Below are 19400 nucleotides of genomic sequence, written 5' to 3' on the forward strand. Positions count from 1 at the left end.
AAGCCAATGAATACATACATGAACTAATACAGTAATACACTTGTTACAAAATAAAATGCATGAATACTGAAGCCACTGGGGAAAACAGTGACTAACAGAAACTTTTGCAAACTATCTTTATGTGTCATGACAGTTTTTAGGTTTGTCCTTTATTTATTTATTTTTTTTAACGTTTATTCATTTTTGAGAGACAGAGACAGAGAATGAGTGAGGGAGGGGCAGACAGAGAGGGAGACACAATCCAAAACAGGCTCCAGGCTCTAAGCTGTCAGCACAGAGCCTGACTCGGGGCTTGAACTCAAACCACAAGATCATGACCAGAGCCAAAATTGGATGCTTAACCGACTAAGCTACCCCTAGGTTTGTCCTTTCTTAATTTTAAGCTGTAAGCAAAAATCTCAGGTTAAAATGACATAAGGGAGGAAAGGATGGGCCTTTTAAAGTAGGTCATTAGGATGGACCTAGAAACCAGAGATCATGAAACATAACCTAGATCACATCTGGCTCTGCCAATTGCCATTTGACTCTCTGAACCTCCATTTCTGCTTCTATGAAATCAAAGTGACAATGTTATGTGAAGGAGAAGAACCTATGTAAGTGACCAAGAATTGCCAGGTACATTGGATACACAATATATGTCTGTATGAATGAATGAGTGACCCCAAGGGCATAGACTCAAATACTTCTTTGTGGCTAGAAGGGTCTTTAGCAGGGCTTGTGGCCAACCTCAGAGTTCATACCAAATTCACATCCAAGAAAGGGGTCAGAGCTCACCACACTGAAATGGGGAAAAAAAACAAAACAGAACAAAACAAAAAGTACTGCCAAAGCCTTTAAATTTTCAAAAGAAGCTGGAAATCTGGATTTTATCTGTAATTTCCTGGTTTTTAAACATTAGAAACTAATTTAAAATTTGGATTAGGAACTGTAGGCTAACCAAAATTCATATGCTAGATTTGACCTGTGGCTAGCCACTTATTAATCTCTGATTTTGGTCCAGGCTTATAAAACAAAAGAAGGTAGAAAACAGGAGTAGAATCGCCATTTTGGAGAATTGGGTCTAGGACTTTTGTCTTCAAAGAGCTATGAGATGGGGAGAAAGTGGAGATGCTGATTACAGATGCTAGAAAACTAACCTCTGAAGAGAAAATCAATGTCTAATTATATGCGCTGATGTGAAATGTTTACCACTAAAGCTTGATTAGCAGGTAGCAAATTCTGCATATGGAGCATTCAAATATACCATTACTGTGATCTAGATAACTTTGTGAATTTATTTGACAACAGATAGGCATTATCTGTGACTAAAGGACTCCATCCATGACTGAAGCCAGTCTTACCACTTTGTAATTAACCCAGAATCACCATAGCCCAGGCCTCATGGCCCTCCTACTTTGCCAGCCATGTAGAGATAAACTTGGGCTAACCTGATGATGTAAGAGGCAAAGGCATCATGTACCAAGTTCCTTTTCCCACAGTACTGAAATTCCTGTCAGAGTTTATTTTTGAGATTACTAAATGCTATTTCCCCTTCAAGTTAATTTGCTGAAGGAGATTTCTCAACGCGTATAAAGATATACTGAGGATGAGGGTGTGACTAGGGTGAAAGGGGGAGAAAGAGAAGAGGGAGAAAAAACATGGTATGAGAGATACTGAAAAATCCGTGGCACCAAGTGGCATGACTGCATTTGTATTTTGTAAAGATCACTCTAGTAGCATCTTAAAGAATCAAACCAGGTAGTAGCAGAGGCAGGTACAAAGTCAGAAGATAACTGCAGTGTCCAGATAAGAAATTAAGAAGGGAGAGTGACATCACGGCAGCATAAAAAGGTCCCTATCAAAACTGAATCATGAGGAGGGGAGCCTGGGTGGCTCAGCTGGTTTAGCGTCCCACTTCAGCTCAAGTCATGATCTCATGGTTTGTGAGTTCAAGCCCCGCATCGGGCTTTGTGCTGACAGCTCAGAGCCTGGAACCTGCTCCGGATTCTGTGTCTCCCTCTCTCTCTGCCCCTAACCCACTCTCATTCTGTCTCTGTCTCTCTCAAAAATAAATAAAAACATTTTAAAAAATTAAAAAAAAACAAAACTGAATCATGAGGAAAAAGCAAAAGTGAACAGACTGATAAAAGTAAGGGGACTGAATCAGTAATCAACTCCCCAAAAAGAAAAGCCCAGGACTAGATTTTTGCACAGGTGAATTCTATCAAACATTTAAAGACTTAATATCCTTCTCAAACTTTACCCAAAAAATGAAGACAAAGGAACACTCCCAAACTCATTTCATGAGGCCACCATTACCCTGATAACATAGCCCTAAGGACTCTATAAGAAAACTGTAGGCCAAAATCCCTGATAAATAGAGATGGAAAAAATCAAAACATTATCAAACCAATTCAACAGCACATGAAAGGGATCATATACCATGAACAAGAGGAATTAATTCTTGGGATACAAGCACGGTTCAACATCTACAAACCAATAAATGTAATACACCAGATAGATGCAGAAAGCTTTTGACAAAATGACAACATCATTTTATGATACAAATGCTCAATAATTTGGGTACAGAAGGAACATATGTCAACATAATAAAGGCTATATATGACAAGCACACTAACATACTCAACTAAGTTTTCATATCTGTAACTTAAAGTCAATTTATTCAAGGAGATTTCTCAACATTTACATAATATGCTGACAGAATGAGGGTTGTACATAACTTTGTTATGGAGATGAAAAGTAGAAAGCTCTCCCTCCAAGATCAGATCCCTCCCCCCAGAACAATCAGGGGTGCCTTCTCTCACCAATCTTATTCAACAAAGTACTGGAATTTCCTGGCCAGAACAATTAGATAAGAAAAAGAACTGGGGTACCTGGGTGGCTCAGTCGGTTGAGCATCTAACTCTTGATTTCAACTCAAGACATAATCCCAGGGTTGTGGAACAAGCCCCACATCGGGCTTGGTGCTAAGCATGGAACCTGCTTAATATTCTTTCTTTCTCTCTCTCTTTCTCTCTCTCTCTCACCCTCCTTCCCTCACTTTCCCTCTGCCCCTCTCCCCTGCTCTCATGCTCTCTCTCTAAAATAATTAATTAATAAGAAAAAGAACTAAAAGGCATCTAAATCAGAAAGGAGGAAGTAAAATGTCTTTGTCTGCAGGTGATATCATCTTACATATAGAAAATACCAAAGACTCCACCAAAAACTGTTAGAACTAATAAATTAATTCAGTGAAGCTGCAGGATACAAAAATCAATATATAGAAATATGTTGCATTTCTATTCACTGAGAACAAACCAGCAGAAAGAGAAAAATAAGAAAATCATTCCATTTACAACTGCATCAAAAAGAATAAAATACCTGGGAGTAAATTTGACCAAGGAGGTGAAAGACCTGGACTCTGTCAACTGTAAAACACTAATGAAAGAAACGGACGATGACACAAGTAAATGAAAAGATAAACCGTGCTCCTGCTCTGGAAAAATTAATATTGTTAAGATGTCCATACTATCCAAAGCAGTCTGTAGATTCAAGGCAATCCCTATCAAAATACCAACAGCCTATTTCACAGAACAAGAACAAAGAATCCTAACCTTTGTCTGAAACCACAAAAGATTCCAGGTAGCCAAAGCAATCCTGAGAAAGAATAACAAAGCTGGAGGTATCACAATCCCAGATTTTAAACTATACTACAAAGCTGTAATAATCAAAACATTATGGTACTGGCCTAAACATAGAAACATCAATGTAAGAGAATAGAGAGCCCAGAAATACGCCAACATGTATATGGTCAATTAATCTATGACAAACGAAGCAAGGATATCCAATGGGGAAAAGACAGTGTCTCCAATAAATGGTGTTGGAAAAACTGGACAGCTACAAGTAAAAAACTAAAACAACCATTTTCTTACAACACTTACCAAAATAAGCTCAAAATGGATTAAAGACCTAAACACAGGAGACAAAACCATGAAAGTCTTAAAAGAAAACATAGGAAATAAACTCTTAGCCATCATTCTTATCAATATTTTTTGGCTGTCTCTCCTTTGGCAAGGGCAACAAGAGCAAAAATAAACTACTGGGACTACATCAAACGAAAAAATCCCTTTTGCACAGAGAAAGAAGCCATCAACAAAACAATAAGGCAGCCTACTGAATAGGAGAAGATAACTGCAAATGATATATCCAATGAGGGGTTAATATCCAAATATATAAAGAACTCATACAACTGAACACTGAAAAGCAAACAATGTGATTAAAAAACTATTCAGAGGACCTGAATAGTTATTTTTCCAAATGACATCTACAGAAAGCCAACATACACATGAAAAGATGCTCAACATCACCAATTATCAGGGAAATGCAAATCAAAACCACAGTGAAGAATCACTTCACACTGATCAGAATGGCTACTATTAAAAAGATAAGAAATAGCAAATGTTGGCAAAGACGTGGAGAAAAGAGAACCCTTACGCACTACTGGAGGGAATGCAAAATGGCGCAGCCATTATGAAAAACAGTATGGAGGTTCCTCAAAAAATTAAAATTAGAATTACCATATGATCCAGTGATTCCACTTCTCAGTATTTATCCAGAGAAAACAAAAACACTAAATCACAAATATATATGCTTCCCTATGTCTACTGCAGCATTATTTTCAAAAGCTAAAATATAGAAACAACCCAAGTGTCCATCAATAGATGAATGGAAATAGAAGATGTGGTGTGTGTGGGGTATGTGTATGTGTACATATACATCCACAATGAAATATTATTCAGCCATAAAAAAATAAAGAATGAAATCTTAACCACTTGTCATAACATGGATAGACGTAGCAGGTATATTATGCTAAGTGAAAAAAGTCAGAGAATGACAAATACCACATGATTCCACTTATATGTAGAATGTAAAAAACACAACACATGAACAAATGGACTCATAAATACAGAGAACAAACTTGTGGTTGCCAGAGGGGAGTGGAATGGCAAGAGGGTGAGAGGGGTGATGAGGAAAAAGCTGAAGGGGACTAAGAGGTACAAACTTCCAGTTATAAAGTAAGTAATGGGATCAAAAGTACAGCATAAGGAATATAGTCAATACCAAAATAGGGGTGCACGGATGGCTCAGTCAGTTAAGCGTCCGACTTCAGCTCAGGTCATAATCTCACCATTTGTGGGTCCGAGCTCCACATCAGGCTCTGTGCTGACAGCTCAGAGCCTGGAGCCTGCTTCAGATTCTGTGCCTCCCTCTCTATCTCTCTCTCTGCCCTTCCCCTGCTCATGCTCTGTCTTTCTCTCAAAAATAAATAAACATTTTAAAAAATTAAAAACAAAATAATACCAAAGTAACTGGTTGACCATTTCATAATATATTTAAATATTGAATCATTACTTGGTACACTTCAAACTAATACAAGATTGCATGTCAACTATACTTCAATTTAAAAAAAGTTTTTAAGTTGCAGATACAAAACTAACAACAAAAGAACAGAAATCAGCTGTTTCTCTACACTAACAATGAAATATCTAAAAAATAAATAGAGAATAAAGAGGGGAGCCTGGGTGGCTCAATCAGTTGGGCTTCCGACTCTTGGTTTCAGCTCAGGTCATGACCTCAGGGTTCATGAGTTCAAGCCCCACATCAGGCTCTGGGCTGATAGCACAGAGCCAGCTTGGGATTCTTTGTCTCCCTCTCTCTCTGCCCCTCCCCCACTTGCTCTCTATCTCTATCAAAATAAATTTTAAAAGCTTAAAAATATTACAAAAAACTTTTAAAAAAGAAAACAATCTCATTTACAAGTGCATCAAAACCAATAAAAGATAAAGGAATAACTGTAACCACGGAGGTGTAAGATCTAGACACTGAAAACTATAAAACTATGATGAAAGAAACTTAATTAAACACAAATGAATGAAAAGATAATCTGTGTTTATAGACTGGAAGAATTAATACTGTCAAAATGTCCATACTACTCAAAGCCATAGAGTCAATGCAATCTCTATCAGAATTCCAGTGATAATTATCACAGAAAAAGAAAAGGCAATTCTAAAATTTGTATGGAACCACTAAAGATACCTAAAAGCCAAAGCAATCCTGACAAAGAAGACAAAGCTAGAGAGTTCCCACTTCCTGATTTCAAACTATACTACAGAGCGATAGTAACCAAAATGGGATGGTACTGGCATGAAAATAGACACATTGACAAATGGAACTAAATGAAGAGTCTAGGCATACACCTCGCATATAGAGGCAATTAATATTTGACAAGGGAGTCAAGAATATTCAGTAAGGGGAAAAAAGTCTCTTCAAAATGGTGCTGGGAAAACCTGGATAACTGTGTTCAGAATAATGAAACTGACCCTGATCTTACATTACTCATAAAAATTAACTCAAAATGGATTAAAGACTTAAACATATGACTTGAAAATGTAAAAGTCCTAGAAGAAAACACACGGATAAAAATTCTTGGCAACAATCTTCTGGATAGGACACCAAAGTGGAAGCAACAAAAGCAAAAATTAGTAAGTGGAATACGAAACTAAAAACTTCTATACAGAAAAAAAAAATCAACAAAATGAAAAGTCAACCTACTAAATGGTAGAAAATATTTGCAAATCATGTGTCTCATAAGGGGTTAATACCCCAAATATGCAAAGAACTCACAACTCAGTAGCAAAAACCAATCTGATTAAAAGATGCACAGAGGATCTGAAGAGTTTTCTAAAAGTAACATACAAATGGCTAGACATATGAACAGGTGCTCAACATCACTAATCAGGAAAATGCAAATCAAAATCACAATGAGACATCACCTCAGGGAATGTAAAATGGGGCAGCCACTATGGAAAACAGTATGAAGTTTCCTCAAAAAAATAGAAACAAAACTTCCACATGATCCATCAATTCCACTGCTGGGTATTTATCCAAAGGAAATGAAATTAGTTTCTCAACAAGATATCTGCATCCCTATGTTCACTGCAGCATTATTTTCAGTAGCCAAGACATGAAAAAAACCTAACCATCCATCGAATGGATGAATGGTTAAAGATGTGTGTGTGTCAGTGTGTGTGTGTGTATAAATATTATTCAGCTGTAAAAAAGAAAGAAATCCTACCATTTTTAACAACATGGATGGACCTTGAAGATGTTAAGCTAAGTGAAATAATTACATCAGAAAAAGACAAAGACCGTATGATCCACAAATATGTAGAACTTAAAAAAAAAAAACACCTAGATACAGAGAACAGATTGGTGGTTGCCAGTCTGTGGGGCAGGGGGGTTAGTAGGAGGTCAAAATGGGTAAAGGTTAAAGGGTACAAACTTCCAGCTGTAAGTCCTAGGGACGTACAGTAATGAGCACAACATGGTGACTATAGCTAACAATATTGTATATTCGAGAGAGTATCTTACAAATTATCATCACAAGAAAAAAATTATAACCGTGTGGTGATGGATGTTGACTTATTGTGGTGTTCATTTTGCAAAATACACATATATCATTGTTGTACCTGTAAAACTAATACAATACTGTATGTCATTAAAAAAAAAAAAAACTTATGTAGGAGTAAAAGCAAAGCGAAGTAGTCTAGATGCTTAAGAGGTTCTTTTCATGGTCTGACCTCTGCTTTACTCCATCACCTTCTAAACTATCACCTTCTCATGACCAAGATACCTTCCCTGCTATTGCTATTTCCCAGCATATGATATGGTCTCTCTTGTCATCACACTCTTCTACCTCTGCCCCTCTCTTCACTTGATTCACTCCAACTTGTCCTTCAAGACTTACTCTTAATTCCTCTAAAGGTCACCCCTACCCATGCTGAGTCAGATGATTCTCTTCTGTAATGCTTTGGCATCCCTAACTTAACTTTTTGGTCCTCTCACTACTTGGCTATAATCTTTGAATTACCTTTCTTCTGTATGAGACTGTGAGTTTTGCAGCTGTAAGAACAGTATCTTATTTATTTCTGTGCCTTCACTGACTAATACAGAGACTGAAACAGACTCAACTTAGGTTTGTTGAACTAAATGGCAAGGAGAAATTATTGACTAAAAAAATACAGTTGATTTCTAACTTAATTAAAATATTTATAGCTAAATGGGGCACCTGGGTGGCACAGTCGGTTAAGCATCTGATACTTGATCTTGGTTCAGGTCATGATCTCACAGTTAGTGAGTTGGAGCCCCATTATCAGGCTCTGCCCTGATGGTGTGGAGCCTACTTGGGATTCTATCTCCTTCCCTCTGCCCCTCCCCTGCTTATGCATGCGCTCTCTTCTCTCTCTCTCATAATAAGTAAACTTAAATTTTTTTTAATATATTTATAGTTTAACGAGACCAGTTTTCTGACTGTATATTCTTGGTGGGATATATTCAAGAACAAAGGAAAGCAAATACTATTTGGTTTCAGTAGTGATATTGCAATTCTCAAAGCATTTTGCATTTTATAGGATACGAATAAGAAATATTGGGGCGCCTGGGTGACTCAGTTGGTTAAGTGTCCCGCCTCGGCTCAGATCATGATCTCGCGGTTTCTGAGCTCAAGACCCGCATCGGGCTCTGTGCTGACAGCTGGGGGCCTGGAGCCTGATTCAGATTCTGTGTCTCCCTCTCTCTCTGCCCCTCCTCTCTGTCTCTCTCTGTCTCTCAATAATAAATAAACGTTAAAAAAAATTAAAAAAAAAAATATTGATGCCACCAAGGAAGAGGGTTTTCAGTGTGCCAGAAGGAAAATACAAATATGAATGGGAGGAGGTGGGGAAAAATCAAATGTTAGTAAATTTCAACTGGATATGAACTCATGGTTTTTAAAATACAGTTTTTAGTAACACTGAGCACACCCAGCTTCTCAATCTTGGTTTCTAAGGCTGAAAACCTAAATGAAAAACAAAACAAAACAGGGATCCTCATATAAACAGCTACTTTCAGATCTGGCACAATAAAATAAGAAATGAGCCTAGTATATAAGCCTAATGGGACATGTCAAAAGGATGCAGCTCAGGTGCCAGGGTGGCTCAGTCAGTTAAGCATCTGACTCTTGATTTCGGCTCAGGTCATGATCTCACAGTTCATGATATTGAGCCCAGCTTTGGGTTCTGAGATGACAGCACAGAGCCTGCTTGGGATTCTCTCTCTCCCCCTCTCTCTGCTCCTCCCCCACTCGTGCTCTCTCCCCAAATAAATAAGTAAACTTTTTTTTTTTTAAAGGATGCAACTTATGGGAATGCAAGCTGGTGCAGCCACTCTGGAAAACAGTAGGGAGGTTACTCAAAAAACTAAAAACAGAACTACCCTACGACCCAGAAATTGCACTACTAGGTATTTATCCAAGGGATACAGGTATGCTGTTTTGAAGGGACACATGCACCCCCATGTTTATAGCATCACTATCAACAATAGCCAAAGTATGGAAAGGGCCCAAATGTCCATTAATGGATGAATGGATAAAGAAGATGTGGTGTATATATACAATGGAGTATTACTCAGCAATCAAAAAGAATGAAGTCTTGCCATTTGCAACTACATGGATGGAACTGGAGGGTATTATGCTAAGTGAAATTAGTCAGTCAGAGAAAGACAAATATCATATGACTTTACTCATATGAGGACTTCAAGAGACAAAACACATGAACACAAGGGAAGGGAAACAAAAATAATATAAAAACAGGGAGAAGGATAGAACATAAGAGACTCTTAAATATGGAGAACAAACAGAGGGTTACTGGAAGCTGTGTGGGAGGGGGGATGGGCTAAAAGGGTAAGGGCACTAAGGAATCTACTCCTGAAATCATTGTTGCACTATATGCTAATTTTGATGTAAATTTAGAAAAATTACATTAAAAAGATAAATAATAAAATAAAATAAAACAAAACAAAATAAAATAAATTAATTAAATAAAGGATGCAGCTTAACAGGGCTCCTACAGAATAAATTTGGGGCAATTTGATCAGTAAGTGGGATAACGACGTTATCATGCTGAATAAAAAAAAACCCATGAATCCACAGTGATTACAAGAGGGCAGAGAATGAGAAAAGGAAAGCTGTTTTTTACAAACGAATATCAGCTAATAAACTAATAAATATAGAAATGGGGATCTAATTAAAACACATCATTTTGGGACACCTGGGTGGTTCAGTTGGTTGAGGGTCCAACTTGAGCTCAGGTCATGATCTCACAATTCATGAGTTCAAGCCCTGCGTCGGGCTCTGTGCTGGCATCTCAGAACCTGGAGCCTGCTTCAGATTCTGTGTCTCCCTTTTTCTCTGCCCCTCCCCCACTCATGCTCTCTCCCTCTCTCTCAAAAATCAGTAAACATTAAAAAAGAATTAAAAACACATCACTTCATGAACCCCAGTGTAATAACAAGACCAGGCAAAAAATCCTCATTGATGCTGAAACCACTGTGAAATGTTGGGGAAAAGGATACTCTCATGGTCACAGAGCATCACTCTAGAGATTACTCATAAATACAAAGGGAAACCATTATCTTCCAGTGAAGGTCTGTTGTCATTTTTAAAAAAGTGATCACATGTAGTATCAACAATACTAGGACAGCCTGAAATGATGTCCCTCTTGATGTGATGCAGTAAGAAGCACACATTATATATAATATACATCATAAATATCCCTCTCACCAAATGGTGAACATAAAACAGTTATGTAACACAGCAGGTTTGATCTCTTCGTAAAAGTTTTAGGTCATGAAAAACAAAAGCAGGGGTAGACTAAATTAGACCAGATTAAAACAGACTAAAAGCAATACGTAAACTCTGATCCAATTTAAAAAACAAATAACAAAAGAAAAAATAGCTATCAAAGTCATTTTTGAGATGAGAGAAATTTGAGTATGGACTATATAGTCATGATACTGAATTAATGTTCATTTTAAAAGACAGGATATTGGGATTACTTAGAAAAATGTTGTTCTTGTAAAGCCGATATGGAGAATTCGTGTTCAAATGGAAAGGAAAAAAAAAGAGAAAGGGCGGCAATATTGCAAAATATTAACAATTGGTGAAACTACAAAAAAGATAGATGGCTGTTCATTGTACTTTTCCATAGATTAGAAATTTTCAAATATAAGTTGGTAAAATATTTCTAAGTTTGTATATTTTTTGGTTTGGCTTCATTTCATTTTTACATTTTACCTTGATTTCCTTCTTTTGCAGTTCATTCCAGCCTTTCAATGGCAATTCAGCCCACACTAATTGACCAACAGTGTTAAGAATTATTTAAGCAATTATATAATTTCCAGAAGAGGGCAGCAAAGTAAAAATTTTCTTTAATAAAGGATGATCTTGGTGTTAACTTTACCAATTATTTGAACATTTGCCTCTAGGTCACCTCTCTCTCATGAATAAAGCAGTTGTGTCAGTGTGCCTCTGAGAAAATTAAAAAGCTCAAAAGGCAATCACTGAGACTTCTATTTTTTCAATCTAAAATCTAGACTCAATGTTTATTGTCTGACAGGACATTCCTATTTTCCCATTCTGACAGACAGCTACAACCAAGGAGAAGGTGTATCAAGACACTTGGTAACTTCTTTGCTGATCTCCTGTTCTGAAGACCACCCAGCTCCTAGCTGGCCATTCAAGCTCCCACCCATCCATCCACCATCTATTTACCCACCGATCTAGCTTCCTAAACTACTTCTACATGCTAATGCTCTGAACCTTCAATGACCACCAACCACGTAATGCCTCAAATCTCAGTACTTCCAATGATCTTAGTCTGCCTTAAAACTTTACTTCCTACCATTCCTAATGCAATTGTTTGCTGTACTCAGATCATTGTAGTCTTGCTCTGTGAACCCATTGTGTTCAATCCCATCTCTGTACCTTTGCTCATGCCAGTGGTTCTCAAACTTCTTGAACTCATAGTTTTGTCTGAGAAGTGTTGAGAACCAATATTCAAAGCTGCCACAACCAACTATGTACTACACAATTCTATGGGGCATCATTCACACTGCAGTCCTAAAAGAGTTGTGTATTTATTACAATTACTTTCCACTAGATGGCAGTAAAGTGGCTGAAGGAAGAAGTGGTTTTTGCTTAAAAAAAAAAGTGGCTTTTGCTAATCCACACAAAGACTAGCAGAGATCATTTTTTTCTTCTGCTTTTAATGAAATATGTTAGGTCCTATGGCACAAAATAACTTCAAAATATTCTGTGTCTAATTTTATCAATATGCCATACATTACTGTAATTCATAGAATGGGCATTAACTCCAATGAAATGTCCTTCCTCAAAATTTTGCATCACAGTTTGTAGTTCTAACACTCATTCTAAAACATTTTTGTCTTCAGACTCTATTACACTTTTGAAAATTACCAAGAGTCCCCAAGGGACTCTTTATATGGGATATATCCATTGATATTTCCAGACTCGTTTATATGGGATATATCCATTGATATTTCCTGTATCACATGAAAACTGATGTTTTAAAATATTTACTTATTAATTAAAAATAAAAATTCAAAATCTATTACATCTTAATGTGGATGACATACCTTTATAAAAAAACAGTTAATCCATTTCCCCCATAAGTAGTGAGAAGAATGACATTTTTTCTATTTTTGCAAAGGTATTTTCTTTCTGGCTTAATAAAAGAACTGGATTCTTGAGACAGGGGAAGCTAGCAGAGTAGGGGGGAACCTAAGCTCACCTTTCCTCATGAACAAATCTAGATAACTATCAAATGATCCTAAATACCCCAGAAACCAACCTGAAGACTGGCAAAACAAACTCCACAACTAAAGGGAGAGGCCATATCGAAGAAGACAGCAAGTACCGAGACAGGTCTGGGAGAGAAATACATTGTGGCCACTGCAGTGAGGAGGGAGCTGTGGCCACAGAGAAAAGCAAGAGACAAACACAGAGGGGAGCCCACAGGGGAAAACAAATCCCCAGAGCAATTGGCTAAGAAAGCAAGAGGGCCCAAATTGCTTGAGTTCTTGCACCCAGTTGTGCTTAAAGCCTACAGTTTTAAAGGTCAGCTTGGCTCTGGGAAAGCTTGGAGGATATCGGGCTACTCTTGAAGAAAAGGCAGGTCAAATACTCTGTAGACTTAGGACATGGAAACAGTTATCTGAAAAGAACCTGGGGCACACATGGTGAGGTTAGTTGTTGCTCATCTCAGAGCATGTCACAGAGAGGGAGTATTCACAGACAGACCCCTTCTGGAAGAAAAGAACTCGCAGGCACCATTTCCCACCCTGTCCCTCACCATAAGCACGGGACCACCTGTAGGAACCAGCACAGACACTTGCTACCTAACTTGCTTACACCAAGGCCCACACCCCCACACTCTGGTGGAGGCGTCCTTTCCTGTCACGCTTGCCTCAGTCCCAACATGGCAGGCCCTTCCCAGACCAGCCCAAACCCATGCTCACACCTCATCTCCTGACATGGGAGTTTGGGGGACCCTTGGTTCTGGCAGCAGTGGCACAGTGGTGACAGGTCTCACATCACAAGCAGACCAGAAGACACCTAGGTAAAACTCACCACATCCGGGCCAAGGACCAAACACTGCCCACAACAGAGAGCCTCTGCAGACTACTGGCCTGAGAGATAAAGCAGCCAGGACACAACAGCAAAGCAAGCACACACTGCATACAATGGAGATAGTCTAGAAACCACCAGGCCCAGGGGAATAGGTGATACTATACTTATGCACCTCCTCTTCATAAAACCATTACTCTCAAGAACAAGAGGTATAGCTGACTTTACTAGCATACAGAAGCAGGCACAAAGACTTAGACAAAATGACAAGACAGAGGAATTTCTTTTTTGGGGGGCAGGGGGAGAGGGCGAAAGTAAGCAAGGAGCAGAGAAAGAGAGGGAATCCCAGGAAAAGCAGAGAGAGAGAGAGAGACAGAGAGAGAGAGAAGTGGGGCTTGCCAGAACCAGGGCTCGTGTTCACCTGAAGCGGGGCTTGTGCTCACCCAATGTGAGACTCGAACTCACAAACGGTGAGATCATGACCTGAGCTGAAATCTGATGTTTAATGATTGAGCCACTCAGGCACCAGAAGAATTTCACCTAAATCAAAGAACAAGACAAGGCCATGGCCAGGGATCTAAGCGAAACAGATATAAGTACACACCTGATGGAGAATTTAAAGCAATGATCATAAGAATACTCACTTGGCTTGAGAAAAGAGTGGAGGACACCAGCGAGACCATTAACATACAGATATGGAATAACATAGCACAGATAAAGGGCTCAATAAAAAACAGAAACATGCTTGATGGAATAAACAGCAGGCTGGAAGAAGCAGAGAAACAAATTAGTGACCTAAAAGACACAGTAATTAAAGTAATCAAGCTGAACAAAGAAAGAGGAAGAATTATGCAAAACAAGAATTCACTTATGGAACTCAGTGACTCCATCAAACAGAGCAGCACTCATATTACAGGAGAAGAAGAGAAAAGAAGAAGAGAAAAGAGGGCACAGAATTTATTTGAAGAAATAATAGCTGAAAAATTCCCTAACCTGGGGAAGGAAATTGACATCCAGATCCAGCAGACACAGAGAACTCCCAAAAATTACAAAAGCAGATGCACACCAAGACATATTGTAATAAAAATGGCAAAATATAGTGATAAAAATATATTATAAAAACAATGAAAACACTAATTTGAAAGGATATATGCACCCCTGTTTATTGCAGCATTATTTACAATAGCCAAGTTATGGAAGGAGCCCAAGTGTCCATCGATAGAAGAATGGATAAAGAAGTTATATATATGCAATGGAAGATTATCAGCCATTAAAAAAGAATGAAATCTTGCCATTTGCAACAACGTGGATGGAGCTACAGAGTATTATGCTAAGCAAAATAAGTCCATCAAAGAAAGACAAATCTCATACGATTTCACTCATGTGTAATTTAAAAAACGAAACAGATGAATGTGGGGTGGGGAGAAGAGAGAGAGGCAAAGATTCTGTTTAAGAATCATAAAACAGATTCTTAACTATAGACAACAAACTGGGGGTTGCTGGAGGGGAGGTAGGCGGGGGTATGGGTCAAATGGATGATAGGTATTAAGTAGGGCACTTGTGATGAGCACTGGGAATTGGTGAATCACTAAATTCTATGCCTGAAACTAATATTACACTATAAGGTAACTAGATGGAATTTCAATAAAAAATTGAGTGTTTTGGTAAATTGAGTTGGTTGACGCTTAGCTATTTCAGTGGTGACGCCACTTCATTCTTTCTGATACTCTTACCTCTGGAGATCTTCATATTTCTCTAAGTTCTTCCATCTAAATACATAAGCCTGTATCTCCCTCTTTTTTTTCTCTCTACCCTCTACTCAGCAACATGAGTGTCGATCCAGCTCAGCCCCAATGCCCACTTTGCCCCAAAGCACCCAATTCTAGGGACTCTTCTCCATTGCCTGAGGTTTATGGGCCTGAAGGAAATTATGCATCCTTGCAAATGTCATCTGCTGAGACCCCACACACAGAGACCATCTCTCCTCTTCCTTCCTCCATGGATCTGCTTGTTCAGTACAGGCCCAATACTTCCACCAGTCCCAGAGTAAAAGTACTACCCACTTCTACAGAGAAGATCACAGGGAAGAAGGAAGATACAGCTCAGGGCAACAAACAGAAGATCAGAACCATTTTATCTCAAACCCAGCTGTATGTACTCAATGAGAGATTTCAGACACAGAAATACCTCAGTCTCTAGCAGATGCAAGAACTTTCCAACATTCTGAACCTTAGCTCTAAGCAGTTTAAGACCTGGTTCCAAAACCAGAGAATGAAATGTAAGAGATGGCAGAAAAACAACTGGCCAAAGAATAACAACAGGGTGACTCAGCTCTCCAGAATACCCAGACTTCTATTCCTATCACCAGGGATACCTGATGAACACTTCCGGAAACCTTCCAATATGGAGCAACCATTACTGGAACAGTCAGACCTGGTACCCCCAAGCCTGCAACAGCCAGGCCTGGAACAATCAGCTCCACAACTGTGGAGAGGAATCCCTGCAGCCCAGATCCAGTTCCAGCAAAATTCTGTCAGCGATTTGGAGTCCATCTTAGAAACCGCTGGAGGGGGCAGCTGGGTGGCTCAGTAGGATGAAATTAAGCATCCAATTTCGGCTCAGGTCATGATCTCACAGTTCATGGGTTGGAGCCTTGTGTCGGGTTCTGTGCGGACAGCTCGGAGCCTGGAGCCTGCTTCGGATTCTGTGTCTCCCTCTGTCTCTGCTCCTCCCCCACTCACACTCTGTCTCTCCCTCTCAAAAATAAATAAACAGTAAGACAGACAGAAAGACAAAAACTAACTGCTGGGGAAAGCCATAATGTAATACAGCAAACCACTAAGTATTTTAGTACTCAGGAAACAATAGATTTATTCCCAAATTACTGTGAACATACAGCCTGAAGATGTGTGACGATGAATATATCAATCTCAATGTGGGTGGTGGCTGTATTACTTCTCCTAGGATTTGTCTTTTACGGTCTGTATCTCTTCCTTGATATTGTTTTTCATTATGCTTATTCTGTCAATCAAGGGGGTATGGTTGCAGTCTAATCAAAGAGGATTCCGTAGCTTTGGCTGCTATAGACAACATGCTAAAAGATGTTTCTGGCTATATATAACTAGATACAATACTAAATTGGACATCTTTAGGCTCCAGAATTCAACCTCAAGAATGGGAAGTAAAAATACAAAGACATGTGATGAAGGATTATTTGTATTTTCTGAGATTGTGAGGCTTGTTAACAACTTCAACTGTTATGGTGATGGGTTAAGTTATAATGTGCATCACTGATTTACTCTGCCCCCTGTGCTGGTTTAATTACAACTCCTAGCTTGTTCATTATCCAGTACTTGTAGAAAGCTGAGGGCCAGCTTGGCTGGTGGTTTATAGGTTTGAGTACAAATAAATACCGACTTTATCTTTAAAATACATACATACATACATAGAAACAAAAAGAACAGAAGGTCTCAAATCATTGATGTAAGGTTCTACTAATCAAGCTGGAAAAAGAAGAGCAAAACCAAAGTAAGTAGAATGTATAATAGAGAACAGAAATTAATAAAATGGAAAATAGACAAACAAAAGAGAACATTAAGACAAAAGCTGTTTCTTTGGAGAAAAAACCCGAGTTACAAAGATGAAGAAAAAGGAAAAAAAAATCACCAAAATCAGGAATGAAAGTGGGGTTCTTACTACAGATCATATATAAGACTATATTTATGAACAACTTTATGTCAAAAGTTTGACAGCATAAATAAACAAATTTCACGAAGAACCTTTTATCAAACTTGAAACAAAATGAAACAGAAATTTTCAAGAGTGCTTCATCTTTCAAGGAAATTGAATTCAGGAGGAGGGATCAAGATGGCAAAGTAAGAAGATCCTGAGCTCACTTCCTCCCATGGACATACCAAAATCTACAACTATGTAAAGAACAACTATCTTTGAAAACAAACTGAAGACTACCAGAACATGTCATACACAACTAAGGAAAAAAAGAAAAAGCCACATTAATATGGGTGGGAGGGGGTGAAGACATTATCTAATTAGTACCCACACCTACTGCACAATGATCCCTTGCAGGAGGGTATCAAACATACAGGCCCTCCAAGAGAAACAAGGAGTCCAAGCTCCACATCTGGATCCCCAGTTAAGAGACTGGGAGCTAGAGAGCATTATGCTAAGCACGGGAAAGATGAGTGCCCATAATACCTGGCTTTGAAAACCAGTGGGCTTATGTGTGGGAGACCCAGAAGGCAATAGGAAACCTATGTTCCATGCTTTAGGGCAGGTGCATAACCTCAATCATCCCAAGTTCCAGAGCAGAGGCAGCAGTTGGAAAAGCACCTGGGTGCTGAAAAGAGATTCACTGACCAATTTTAGGACATGTGCCAGAGGGGCAGGGATCTGTTAGAACATTCTCCAGAGACGGGTGTGTTACCAGACACCTTTTTCTTCTTCTTTTTTTTTTTTTTTTTCATTTCCCTTCTACCTAGCTGGTCCAGCCTGGCAGGAGCCATTTCTGACACTCTACCTACTGTGCTAACACCAATCACCTGGCCCCAGTCTTTCTCTGCAGATTGTGCCAGCCCAGCCCAGCCCAGCCCAGCCCCCCTCCAAAGCAGCTCCCACCCTGCCACACCTGGGGGTGGAGGCAGCTGTACTGGAGCCCTGGCCTCCCACTACTCCCATCCCCAGCAAGCAACCTCCACCCCAGGGGAGAAGAGCCAAATACTAGGGCACCTGCAATAGTCACACCTGGAGGTCACAGCCAGCCACAGTGGAAGCCTATTCCACCCACACACATGGCCACAGCTGCCGCAGCAGGACTTCACAGCCAGCTGCACAAGGAGCCAACTCTGACACAAGCATGCCCATAGTGGTTATGGCCTGTACTCTCAGCCAGACAGGCCAAGGACCAGCCCCACTCACCAGGACATCCAGAGTCGACATGGGTAGCCCTCACAAAAAGCTGCACAACTGCCCTGCACACCAGGGAGTTCACACCAAGTGCAACCCAGCTATAAAAGAAGGGTACGTGCAGCCCACACAGGAGAGACCTCTAAGGCACCTGGCTCAAGAATGGGGAGGTGGGAGAGGGGTTGCGCAACTGGGCCTGACAGGACACCTTCTGCATAAAGCCAATCTTTCAAAACTGAAAGATATAATTGATTTACCTAATACACAGAAACAAACACAAACAGGCACAAGAAAGAGACAGAGGAATATGCTCAAGACAAGACAAAACCTCAGAAAAAGAACTAAAGAAAAGAGAGAGAAGCAATATACCTGATAAAGGTTCAAATTAATTTTCTTAAGATGTTCACCAAACTCGGGAGAATGGATGAACACACTGAGAACTTCAACAAAGACAAACAACATATAAAAAGAATCAATCAGAGCCTAAGAAAAACTGAAATGAAAAAACACACTAGAAGAAAATACCAGTGGATGAGATGATGCACAAGAATGGATCAGAAACCTGGATGACAGAATAGTGGAAACTACCCAACTGGAACAGCAAAAGGAAAAAAGAATCAAACACAACGAGGATAGCTTAAGGGACCTCTGGGGCAACATTCTCAGCAACAACATGTGGGAAGCAGAGAAACATTTGCATAATGGGTACAGAAGAAGAGAGACATAAAGGGGTCGAAGACCTATCTGAAGAAATATTGACAGAATTTTCCCTGACGTGGTGAAGGAAACAGACATCCCATTCCAGGAAGCACAGAGTCCCAAACAAGATGAACCTAAAGAGACCCACACCAAGACACATAACAATCAGTGTCAACAGTTAAAGGCAAAATCTTTAAAGTAGCAACAGAAAAGCAACTAGTTATGTATAAGGGGACCCTCAAAAAACTATCAGCTGATTTTTCAGATTTCACAGGCC

The 19400-nt window shown here is 39.3% G+C and overlaps 1 long non-coding RNA gene and 1 pseudogene across 2 annotated transcripts in view; one reads left to right on the top strand and one right to left on the bottom strand.

The window, feature by feature from the left end:
• LOC122238729 overlaps positions 1–19400 on the bottom strand; it is a 74120-nt gene that overhangs the window by 48713 nt on the left and 6007 nt on the right. The gene's annotated exons all lie outside the window — the stretch shown is intronic.
• On the top strand, positions 15144–16720 carry LOC102967772 (annotated as a pseudogene).

Source organism: Panthera tigris, chromosome A1, assembly GCF_018350195.1.
Source record: "Panthera tigris isolate Pti1 chromosome A1, P.tigris_Pti1_mat1.1, whole genome shotgun sequence".
Taxonomy (NCBI): Eukaryota; Metazoa; Chordata; class Mammalia; order Carnivora; family Felidae; genus Panthera; species Panthera tigris.